This window comes from Meriones unguiculatus, chromosome 1 (genome assembly GCF_030254825.1).
Source record: "Meriones unguiculatus strain TT.TT164.6M chromosome 1, Bangor_MerUng_6.1, whole genome shotgun sequence".
In the NCBI taxonomy this organism is placed as follows: Eukaryota; Metazoa; Chordata; class Mammalia; order Rodentia; family Muridae; genus Meriones; species Meriones unguiculatus.
The window spans coordinates 93483341-93496463 of record NC_083349.1 but is presented as its reverse complement, the minus strand read 5'-3'; positions in this window follow the sequence as shown (position 1 = coordinate 93496463).

The following is a 13123-nucleotide window of genomic DNA, read 5'->3' as shown; positions in this document are numbered from 1 at the left end:
GATCTCCTGGAGCTGGAGTTACAGGCAGTTGTGAGCCATCCAGTCTGGGTGCTGGGAACCAGCAGGAGTGCTCGTAAGCACTGAGCCATCTCCCCAGCTTTCAAAATCCTTAAAAATCTGATGTCATGGTGAGTAGCTCCTTTATATGATTTAAATGTCAGAGGCAAGACTATAATGAATTAAAAGTAGCATGATCTCATATCTTTAAAACCCAAGAGAACCTGCTAAAACCTGTTGTAGAGAAAATTCAATAATGAAATTGGTCATGAGTGAACATTGTAAACAATAGCCTTCATACATAAAATAAGAACCAGTTAGAAGGCACAGTATAATGCTTACTAAACATGAAACAGCTGACAATGACCCTGATTATGTGTAAAGAATGTATGAAGAAAACTTTAAAACACTCCCAGAGACAAAAGGGGACTGGAAAAAATAGAAACATATATCATATTTCAGACAGGAAGAGTCATCATCATGGAAATGTCAATTCGTATCTCACTGGAGAAACCTATAGGACCCTCTCTGTGGAACCAGCAGAGCTTCTTCTGACGTTCACGTAGCCGCCAGGTGTGCTGGTGCACAGCTGGGATCCCAGCACTCAGGAGGCAGAGTCAGAAGGACCACTGCACGTTCCAGTGAGCTGTGTCTACAGAGCCAGCTTCAAGTCAGCCAAGGCTACGTGGTGAGACTCTAACCAAAACACTGAGTTAAATAAGTCAAAGAAAGTTCATTAAGAAAAACAAGCAGTGGGGCTGGAGTGATGACTGAGTAGATAAAAGCACTGGCCGTTCTTCCAGAGGACCCAAGGTTGATTCCCAACACCCACATGGCTGCCCACAACCGTCTGTCACTCTAGCCCTAGGGGATCAGATACTTTCTTCTGGCCTCTGTGAGCACTGCCTGCAAGTGATGCACAGATGTATGTGCAGGCAACACACATCTCCACACACAGAGAAGAGGAGGAGGAAGAGGAGGAGGAGAGGATGAAGAAGAAGAAGAAGAAGAAGAAGAAGAAGAAGAAGAAGAAGAAGAAGAAGAAGAAGAAGAAGAAGAAGAAGAAATAAACAAGACTGGTGCCATAACAACTAAGGCAAGAAGATCAGAGACTCAGTAAGGCCGTAGCAAACTGAAGGAGCACCCACCGCTCCTGCTGGGCTTGAATTCTTCCGCACTGCAGGGAGGCACACGAGCTAGAGGATGTGTAATCTAACTTGACTAGGATGTTCTGATTACCTCTATTAGAAGACTGTTACTTCAAATATTCCACACTTAGTTGGCTCCCTATCTCCTCTAAATAAGTCTAGGGTAGCTCAGTGAGACAAGGCTTCTAACATAACATTTGTGAACATGGGTGACTGGGGGACCTTGGAAGGCTCTTGGCCAGTCTCTGTTCACTATGAGGAACTAGCTGAGAAAAGTGACTTGAGAGAGAGTACTGAGTACTAGCTACTTCTCTTAAAGCTGTATCCAAACACCTGACACGAGGCAACTTGAGGGAAGAGGGGTTCATTTTGGCTCACAGTTTGTAGGGTCACAGACCTTTATAGAAGGGAAGGAATGGTGATGGGACTATGAACATGGGGTCACACTGGGTCTCTAGACAGGGTGGAAAGAGAGGACAGTAAAGAGGGCACCACTACAAAACCCCCAAGCCCACCCTACTTCCTCCAGCAAGGCTCTACCGCCGAAGGTTCCACAGCCTAGAAAAATAGCACCACCAGCTTGGGTCCAAGTGGTTAAACACATGAGGCTTTGGGGACATTTTACATCCAAGCCACGAAGGAGAAAGCCTGTGTTTTTGTTCCCAGTGTCTGAGATCTTGCTCCTTCAACAGAGAAGCTCACATCATGAAGTCTGGGAAGGGAAGAGAGAATGGCTGCACTGTGGGATTCCTCCTTTGTCCCCTTGCTCTGCCGGGGACGCTCAGCCTGCAGTGGAGAGTTGCCCCCGTTCACAGTTAACGTGCCTTCACGCACACCCCCAAGTGTCTCTTAGACACTTCTCAGGGCAATCAAGTTGACAATCAAGATTAACTGTTACAGCAGTCCTGCCTTCTCCATCACCTGCCTGCGGAAGAGGAATGGCACGGTCTATCTTAGGAGCCAATCTAGATGGGAGATGGGGAAAGCCAGTGACCAAGAGAGCCACAAAAATGTGAGGCATCCAAAGAAAACAGAAAAGAGAGACACACAGGAAACACTACAGGTATCTTCCTGCTCATATTGAAGCAGAGAACCCAGAGGAAGGTTCAGGACAAACAACCCGACTGATGGGGAATTAAGTGAATCAACAGCCTCAGTGGTGGAAGAGCAAGGGCCTTGTGGACTGAATTTGGTTTTTGTCACTTTTATAGAAGCAAAACAAATTGCACAAGAAGAAAAGGAGAGGGTGGAGAGATGGTGCTTAAGAGCGTTTCCTGCTCTTCAAGAGGGCCTGGTTTCAGTTTCCAGCACCTACAGGCAGCTCACACACACCGGAAATTCTGGTCCCAGAGGGACAAACACTCACTTCTGGCTTCTGCAGGTACATACATGTACACACACACACACACACACAGATACATACACATACTTACAAATAAAAATAAAAATTTAATCACAGCCAGGCACAGTGGCACACGTCTGTAATTCCAGCACTCTGGAAGGCAGAGACAGGCAAACTCTCAACTCTCTGTGAGTTCAAGGCTAGCCTGGTCTACAAAGTGAGTCCATGACAGCCAAGGTTACACAGAGAAACCCTGTCTTGAAGAAAAAAAACAAACAAACAATAACAACAAAAACAAAAAAAATATTTTGTTTAATCATAAAGAAAAAGAAAAAAGAAAACAACTTTGTTCTATCTAGCCAGGAAAGATTTTTCTGGGATGGCAAGATAGGAAAAGGAAAGGGAAGGGGATGTTTGTCAAAAGCTGTTAGAATGTTCTGTCCTCAAAACCCATTGAAAACATGGGAGAGAGGCAGAAAGCATAAGTAGGAAATTAGCCTTTGTGTAAAGAGAGAGAAGGTCTAAAAAACTACAACAGAAACACTGGCCCAGGATGGCCAAGCACAATGGCAGGCTCTGCCTGTGTCCTGACAACACAAAGGACATTGAACAACTCCCAGCGTGGAAGGAGCAGTTGATTCTCTAGGACATGTTTCTGTCTGGGAATTTTGGATATAACATCTGGGATGCAGTATAATTCCCTGTGATAAAGTACATCGGGCATCTGGAGGACTCTTAGTCTAACCACCTTCCATCATGCTTCACCTAACCTCAGAAATAAAAATTTGGTACTGGAAATGTGGCTCACTGTTAAGAGCAAAGTCTGCTCTCCCAGAAGACTTCACTTTGGTTCCCAGCACCCGTGTCAAGTGGCTCAGATTCTCAAGTAGCTCAAGTTCCAGTTGATCCATGGCCCCTGACCACTGAAGGCACCTGCAGGCAAGTGCACAAACCTACATACATGTCCATGCAATTTTTAAAAAGAGAGCATTACAAATCATGGTATTGTTTTGCTAGGGGTTGGGCAACAGCTGGTGTGTGGTTCAACTCAAGTCATCACCAACTCCTGCCCTGAGGCCACCCTCGAGCTCACAGCAACGGTGAACAGAAGGCAAGCCCGAGGAGTGCCCGTGCTGCCAGGGTGGTTATATCTGCAAAAGAATTCCCTTTTGAAAACTGTATGACTTCTATAACCCACCCAAGTCTAGAATTAAATATGCATGCATGGGAAAGAGTGAAGGAAACAGGAGTTTGGAGGGACAAGGGAGGGTATCGTGGGGCATGTGGAGCTTGGCCCCACTATGTACACATCAGTAAGGACTCCCCCCTCCTCCATGGTCCTCCATCCTCCCTGGTCCAGGCACTGGAAAGCTAACCCAGAGGCCTGGGACTGGAAAAAGCAGTTGTCTTCTAGAAGCTTAGAGGCGGAGCCCTGAGTGAGAGCCTTTTCCAGTCCTAGCTTTTCCAGTGCTGTTTGTTTGAAAAGGGAACAGATTTTTTTTCCCTGTGATAACAGCCAAAAATGAGAAAATACATCTTAAAGAGGGGTGGTGAGGATGGGCTGGGAATGAACCTAGAAGAGCCCGCTTGTTGGAGATGGACACACAGTGTGTTTCTCTTTTCCCGGAGGTTCTCAGCCTGGGAGAGAGGGAGAATGTGGCTGCACTAATGGATCTGGGGACTGATTCTGCCTCGACACCTCCACCCTTCCCTCTTCTCACTGGCTCTCTAAAACCCTTTCGCAGATGGAGCCTTTCAGTTCCCAGAACCAGTCTGGAGCAACGATTAAAAGACCAAAATTCCAAGAACCTTCTTTTTTTCCTTCTTTGCACTTTGGCAAACACACCACACTGAGACCCAGTGAATCATTTAAGAGAGGCCATCATGATGCCAGAGAACTAAGGATTCTGCTGGGCATGAGGCCAGTCCTCAGAAATGTGGTGGTTTGAGGGAGAAAGACGGGGTTCTGGAATGTTCTCTTTGGGGACTTTTCACTCCTGTAGGTGCTCAGGCCTCCCTCCTGCCTTACTATCTTCCCTTTCTTTCTCTGTTTCTGTGGGTGAAATAGAGAATTCCTCACATATTACAGAGTTATAATGCCAAACAGAAAAAGAAATGGAAGCTGCCGGACCCTCTAGAGCCAGATGGCCCAATGAGTCTTCCTTACAGCACACGCTGTCCTACCGACAAGATTCTCTGGATATTTTGTCATTTCAGACTCTCATGGTTTGAAAAAAAATTATTATTTTAATGTGTATGTGTGTGCATGAGTGTATACACACATACACACATATATACACATACACACATACACACATATATACATATATGCACTACATGCATGTAAGTGCGCCCAGAGCCCAGAAGAAGGTGTCAGGGCTCCTGTAACTGGAGTTGCAGGCAGTTGGTAGCCCAAACCCAAGTCCCCTGGAGGAGCAGCCCCTGCTCTTAACTGTTGATCCGTCTCTCCAGGCCCTCGCGGTGGTTCTGTTATCTATTTGAGAAGCTCTGTCAGAACGCAGAAAAAAAAAAGATAAAAAATTAAAGAAATTATAAATTCAAGAAAAGAAATAAGACATCATGCCTGCTTTGTCTTGTTTTTTGAAATAGGGTTTCTCTGTGTAACCCTGGCTGTCACGGAACTCACTTTGTAGACCAGAGGCTGGCCCCTAAATCACAGGCCTGTCTCTGCCTCACGCATGCTGGGATTAAAGTCGTGCACTTTTTATAAGCATGACATCATTCGTATTAATTGTATGAGATCTGAACAGGAAATTCAAGCAACAATCAAAGCACTGACTTAGGTGATGACTGAGAATGAACACACTTCTCATCCCACTCTGTCCTAGCGATGCTGTGACAAAGGACCATACACAATCAAGGGGCCTAAACCAACACTTCAGCCAGGCTGTGTGGAAGAAGGCTTCCTGGCCTTTTGGTGGTCCCAGGCCCTGGGCCCGGTGGTGGGATAACCCTATCTGTCCCAATCTTCACCTGGCCTCCTCTGTGTGTCTCTTCTGCTCCCTCCTTTTCCCTCATGAGGACACCAGCCATTGGTTGTAGAGACCACCCTAAGCAAGGATGATGTCAACTCAAGATCTCCTACCCAACTACATCATCAAGATGACTCAGTGGTTGAAAGCGCTTCCTGCTCTGGCAGAGAAGCTGAGTCAGTTCCCAGAGCCCAGTTCAGGCAGCTCCAGAGACTTTGACACCCTCTTCTGGCCTCCATGGATGCCCCACACATAGACTTATGCAGATATAGACATGTCAATAATAATAAGTATTTTTTAATGTGAAGTCTGATCTTTTCTGACTGAAAGTTGCTCTTGATTTGGCCATTTACCTTGACAGTGGTTTTGTATTGACTAAGGAAAATAAAAGGTAAGCAAATATCCCCAAACAAAATGGGTGTAATTTATAGCTCCAATAATGTATATGTGAGTACACACACACTAATACACACATACATACATATACACATATGCACCCACACATATGTACACACACAGACACACTTAGAGACAGATACACAAATACACACATGGACAGACACACACATGCACACATTTTGGTTAAAAGAATTCTGGAGCCAGTATGATGACTTATCAGCTAAAGGCCGCCAAGCCTGATGGCAGAAATCTAATCTCCAGACCTACCTTTGGGGAAGGAGAGAGAAGCAACTCCTACCAGGTACCCCTGGGTCCACCTGCACACCGTGGCACACTCACAGAATAGAGACACAGAATAGACAAATATGAAAAATGTTTAAAAAAAACAACTTTGTATTTGCAAGATACATTAATAACATTTTGATTTTCTAACTTTTTCAGAGCACATTAGGTAAAATAGGGTACTTTTGTATAAGAATAAAATGACCAGATATAACCAAGAGTCGTGCAAATCTTTCTTGGAACTTTCAAATATAAATGTGTGCATTTACTACGAATAACTTTTCTTAGTCATCCAACCAATTGATCTAATTGAATCACCTGATAGGTCATTAGAAATGATGTTTGGTGTGATTTTGTTGTACAGCTGGGCAGGATTGAGGAAGAAAGGATGGCAGAAGGAAGAATTGAGTGTCGCTGCTATAATACAACTTCCTTTATGCCCCTGTGTCTCATGAACACAATTTCTCAGCACGTATATTACTTAGGGACAGTAGAACTGAGGAGTGACACTGTCTCAGGCGGATACTACTAAAATGTAGTCAGGACAGCAAACCGACAAAAGAAAGCCCTCCTGTGTAAAAAGCAAATATATATATAGTAGCATTGTGTTTTAGTTATTTAGTTAAATTTCTGTTATATTTGTAGTATTTTAACCTTATTTGATATTTGATTGAAAATGTTTAACACAGAGGGATTTGGATTACAACATATTTGTCAAGTTAATTTCACTAAATACCTTTATTTTTAATACAGAGAGTATCAAACCGTAAACACATTGTAATGAAACTGTATTGCAGAGTGACTATGCAGATTTAGGGAAAAGGGGAAATTCTGTAAGATGAAAATGAAAGGCCTGTGTTTAAAGAGGTCGTGGTGGGTTAATATTAAATTGCTGTGGTATTCATAGTCCGTTGGCCACAGTCAAAAAGAAATGCTACCATTTTATTTCATAATAAAAATTTCAACAAATCAGAAATCCCCCTGATTGCAATTACCATTTAAGTTTGTGATAAACAAACAAACAAACAAAAATAAAACTAAAAACAAAAGCCATGCAGCAGCCATGCATCTCTTGTGCGTGGCCCCTTTACCTACAATATCATACGATGAGGCCTAAGGGCCGGATACTGAAGTGGTCCAGTGAGAACAGTACTGGTGAGCAACGCCAGAGGGTGAGAGACACGGTCTCCCAGCTTTGCCAGTGAGCTCCCAAGCCGCTGCCATCAAGAGCCAACGAGGGCGGGGATCCTCACCTTCCCTCAGTCTAGCAACAGGCAGCGTCCAAACACAGTAAGGATCCTGATGTCCTTCAGGCCCCTCCGGTGTCCTCTGCTCTCATCAGTGATGCTGCAGTTCCTTAGGGGAGTGGGCTGAGGGGGGCTGGGCCGGACATAGGCACCATACACCATAGCCACCATCTCCGACCTCCCCTCCCACATCTATTTTTATTGACATACCCCTGCACAGCTCACCATTTCCCCCACGAGCACTCGATATGTCTGTTGGAGAGAAAGAGTCAGGCCGGAAGCTCTCACACTGCTAGAGGAGACTGGCCCCATCCAGAGTCTAGCAGGGATGTTAGGATCCACTGCCAACCCTGTGCAAACAGCAGGAAAACTGCCACTTGGCAGAGCCCAGCTGCTGAGCTCTTCCCAGTGTTCTGCAGGGCCAGCTACCACAGATGGAACCACCCATGTGAGTCGCAAGTCCGTGCTTTAAGTAAGCGGCATGTTCGGGAATAGCAACGCTGGAAGGCTGCCTGGAAGAGCGATATTCAACCTGGTTATAAAAGAGCTGAGTCTTCTGAGGCCGTACTCAGTAACACTTCCAGCATTTACTGTCTCTGTGGTAAGGACTTGGAACCTCGAAACGCCGAAGGTCAGCTGGAAACGGAAGCCAAAGTTTGGGGAAAGGAGGTTAGAAGTGGGAGAATGGGAAGAGAAGAGTACAAGTCCTGTTTCACATGCAGCCATACTGGCTGCTTCATCTGGTTACTGAGAACAGGGCGCACGAATGACGGCACTCTAGGCTGAAAGGAGATCTCCGGGAAGGGCCTATTGGCTGCCTCCGTAATTGCAGACCTGCTCCCTGCCCAGCTTCAATGCCCATTTTTGTCAGCTCCTGCGACTAGGCAACACTTTCCACAGAGGCAGGTGACATCTGGCTGGGAAAGGGGTCGGGCTGCACAGCCCTGAACCTCATCTGGTAGCCCTGGCATGGGAACCCAGAAAAGAACCACAGTCCTTGGTCCCACCAGAGCTCAGTGGCAGGGCAGAGGGAGATAGTAAGGCCTATGGTGCGCCCTCCCCTCCTTGGGTGAGCTGTTGGCATCCACGAGCTCTCGGATCCAACTCAGCCACTCCCTTCCAGGCACTGTATGCTCAACGAAGCCTAACTATTCTGCTTGCTCTGCCCCTGCACCTCCCTGCTCTGTGTTCTGCCCAGACTATTCCAGATGGTGGAAAGGGACCTATCTTTAGCAGAACGCAGGCCAGCAGTGAGCGATCATGTGGTCCAGAAAATGGCATTCAACATTTTACTTAGTTCCTGAACACAGGGAAAGGTGAATGTATCCTGTGCCGTGGTATTTTTATCTATATCAAGACCTGAGGGGTCCCTCTGGAAGCCAAGATTCTTGATGGCCCCAAGAGGATACAGGAAGAACATTCTATTCACAAGCAGCAGGTGGTTGTGACTTTTCTGAGAAGCCCATGAAAGTCCTAGATGCTCTCCCTAGAAGTGCACCAAGACACATGCAATTCGTGCCAGTTTTCAGTTCTGGGAGGCCCTCTGGTCTCAGCAGTTCTAATCTAAACAAATGACCCTTCAGTGAGGCTGCTGAGAAAGAGTGTAGAAAGGAGCTCAATGAGGGTGTTTAGGATGAACGATGGCCTTGAGTCTAACCAAGCCATGGTCCTGCTTACTCACAGCCATCTGACAGTGTCAGAGGGAGCCAGAGCCTACCCAGCATTCAGGTGGTCCCCTTTGGTGTCACAGCTGTCTCCAAAAGACTCCCCAGGGCTTAAGAACAAGCATGCGGGTATGAGAAGAGGACACAGAATGAAGGTACAGAGAGAAGAGCACAGAGACTTGCCCTTTGGGCCTTGCCTTCCCAGAAGCGATATTCACCTTGTGAAGACATTCTAGGTCCTTAAGAACTATGTCAAGTCAAAACACTGCCCCTGGACCACAGAGAAACACAAAAACCTTCTAGAAAATCTTCTGAGACTTAATGAGAATTGGCAAGAGCCCTTAGCTTCTGAAAAGTCTTAATCTATCCAAACAGAAAAGGGTTTCCCAAAAGAGGTGCAGAGAGGCAAGGAGGGACATTTGTGTACAGATGGTCCATTCACTCCTCACTCCTGGGAAAGAAAGCATAATTTTCCTTATTAACAAGTGAGGAAACCGAGGCAAATATGCCCAAAATTACAGTCAGTCACAGGTTCAGCCTCAAGAGAGTCAAGCCTCAAGCCTGTGAATGTTCTCAATGTACAGTGAATGGGGGCTTTCAGCCCTGCTTATTCCAGGACACAGATCCGGCCCCTGGACACTTCTCCTGGGTCCAAACCTTTCAGGATCCCAGGGGACACCCATTAGGACACTAGCTCTGGGATCCCAAGAAGTCCAGCTGCTTAGACTTCTGGGTGAGACCAAGGACTCTGCCACCTATAAACTATATGGTTAATATATTTTTATTTATATATAAACACATATTACCTCTGCTTGTATATGTAACATATATATATATATATATATATATAATCTTAGGTAAATATTTGTTGCCAGCACATCCGTTACCTCAGTAATTTATTTTCTTTTTAGAAAGTACCTATTTGCTTCCCCAGTTTTCACAAAACAGAGGTGCTCCCGTAATCATGAAAACTGTTGTTCCTGTAGCAGCTGAAGCTCAGGACTTCTTCTGTAACCTAAAGATGGGCCATCATCAAGGCCTGCAAGGTGGCCAGCTCCGAGGAAAAGATCTTTGTTTCTTACACAATAAACAATTTTGATATGTTTATTGCATTTCATTCTTGGATCTTACCCATCCTCTCTCATGAATAAATTAATGTTTAACTTTATGTTTTTGAACAAATTATTCTTCTATTGACCCAATTAGCCAAGGAAATATGAGCTATCCAGGGTATTTACATGCACATAAATATTTTTTGCACACCAAGATGATGAATTTGAAGTCTGCTTGGAAAGATTTCCAGATAAAAGCCATTTGGATAAACTTGAAAGAAACAGCTCTTTTCTCACTTAATAGAAGGTTTTGCAGAAAACATTTTTGGCACCTCAAGTTGTCTCATGCTAATCAGCTATTATTATAGGGGTTTACAGCAGACTGTGTGCCAGAAGTTCTTTGTCTCAGTTACATAAGCAGAATGGTATTTCAAAACCTCTTTTTAAAAAGGCACTAGTCACCACTATAACAAAACACATGCTCTGGACCAATAAAATTTAATGTCGAATAAAAAATACTTGTTTACATGCATTTTTATTTGTATTTATGTAAAAGAAACCAAGCTCTCCTAAGATGCTCTCCTTAAACCCCTGGGTGCTGTCTCCTACTTCTCTGCTGAATGCGAAACCCACCCATTCCCCCTTCCCCTGCAGAGAAGGCTGGCTTCCTGGAGGGCAGCGCAAACTCGGGAGTGAAAACTTTATGATCCAAAGCTTAGTGATGAAGTTGATGGGACAAATGTTCTATAGACAGGCTGCAGGCATGAGATTTAAAATTCACCTCTCTGTCCAACGTACACTTGTGGACTCCAGGCAAGAGGAGTCATCCCTCTACACCACCGGCAGTGAAACAGATGCACATGGCATGTCAAGCACAGTAACGAGGTAGAGACCTTGCCCCCCCACCCCCCCACCCTACACCCCCACCCCACCCCACCCTCTCCCACCCATACCCTTACCGCATACACACCTCCCCTCCCCTCCCCCCTAGTCTACCTCATCCCTACCACACACACATTCCACCTAACCCCACTTCTGCCCACCCCCACCTCATCCCTACTCCACCCCCCCACCTCACACCCCTACCTTCCCACTCCTGGCTGGCCTTTTGCTTGCTTAGTACATAGGTTTCCACTGAGCTTCCCACTCAAACACACACCCCCTGCTACCCCTGCACCGCCATCATTTCTTTTCTTATGGAGGCGAGGGAGTCGGGGGTTGTAGATGATCAAGAGGTGCCTTTTTGTTGTTTTGTCCTGTTTGTTGTTGTTTGTTTTTCATTTGCCTGCTTGTTTTCTGAGGAGAGAGAAAGATGGTAGGGAGCTGGGTGGGTGGAGAGATGGCGAGGGTCTGGGAGGGGACAGGGGATGGCAATGAGAAGAAACTGTGACCAGAAAACACTGTAAGAATGCTTAATAAAAAGGGATATGGTATATATGTATGAACTCTTAAAAAATAAATAAATAAAAGTTGAAAAGAAAACATTGCTTACCAAATTTAACTCTTTACCTCATCACCAAAATAATGAAGTCCTCAGGGTAGAGCGGTTCTCACTTTAAGACACAGCTGCTCTGTTCCATCTACTCTAAGCTCCCTGCTGGGAGTCACGGGCTAGCCCTCGCTGATCCCCCTCCAGCCCTGGGCGTGCCACGTCTCTCCCACGTCCACAGCACAACACTGTATGCGTCTAGTAGGGCTACTCCTAACAATAGGCTCAACGACAGTTTCTTGTGAGCGGCGTTTCTCTTTCGAGTACTACCGGAATAATTAGGAGCTTAACATTTTATTCAATAGCAGTTTAAACAATTCATCAGGCGTATTAAGTAGACACCAAACTTTTCAAAAGGCAGGAGAAGGGCCGCAACGGCGGAGAAGCACACCCTGCAAGCTGTTTTCCAGTGTGCAAACGAGTGTAGCCACCACTAATTCTTCTTTTCCTCGCCTGGAAGCCTTGCAAATTCTAGACAACCGACTTCTCTGTCAGGGTTCAAAAAGTGAATGAAAAAGTAAAACTAAACTGACACCATTTTTTGCCCATGATGTCATTTTCTGTCTCCCAAAGCCCGTGGGACTGATTTTGATGTCAGGGTGCACAACTCTGCAGTGACAGCCCCAAACGCGGTTGAAGAGGAAAATAACCTTTCAGCTCCGCAGTGCTCATTTTCCCCCGTGAAGACAAATATAGCTTGGGCTGAAATCACTTAGTGTCAATCAAGGTAACCAGATCAGCTCAGCGTTAATAATGAATTTGATCACGTGCCCCCGTGGAGCGAAGAGTGTGAGCTAGCTGAACACTGCTTCCATGTGACACCCACAGGCTCCTGTGTCGGACCATGGTTCTTCCAGCCCAGCTGGGAAGCAACAGGGTAATTTAATCTGCCACCCACTCTAATTGCTAAACTGAGAGAAATATCAGGGTTGCCAGAAAAGGGCTTTCAGAGCCCAGGGTCCAGGCTTGGTAGCTAGCCCAAAAACTGAGTCATTATAAGGGGTACACTTAGGTTTTTCAGGGCCTAAAGCTTGCAGAAATTGAATTTCTTTTTAAGGAAAAAAAATTGCAAAACAGAAAATGAGAAACGGAAACTTAAAGTGGCTTCGTACAATTAGAAACCTGCAACTTAAGCTCTGTTAGCATCATAGGGAAGCCACCCCTGGTTGTCATGGAAACCAGCAGTTGGTTAGTCTCCTGCTTATATCCTAGACTCTGGGTTGTATGAATCATGGCAGTATATCCTCTCTGCTCATGGAATTGCTTGTACGTTTCCACAGTCTCTCAGGTGAAGATGTATTATACTATCTTGGATCACAAGAAGAGCTACTGCCAATCCCTCTTCCCGTCAAATACAATGTTGTGATCTCCAGGCGGTATGCACCTATTATCTGTGACATCAACTTTTAAAAGTTAAGAATACATTCCAAATACCCTTACATCCTCCTATAACTTTCTGTTGACCTCTGAAGAGAATAACTATGTATCTCATCACCAAAAGCCAAACGAC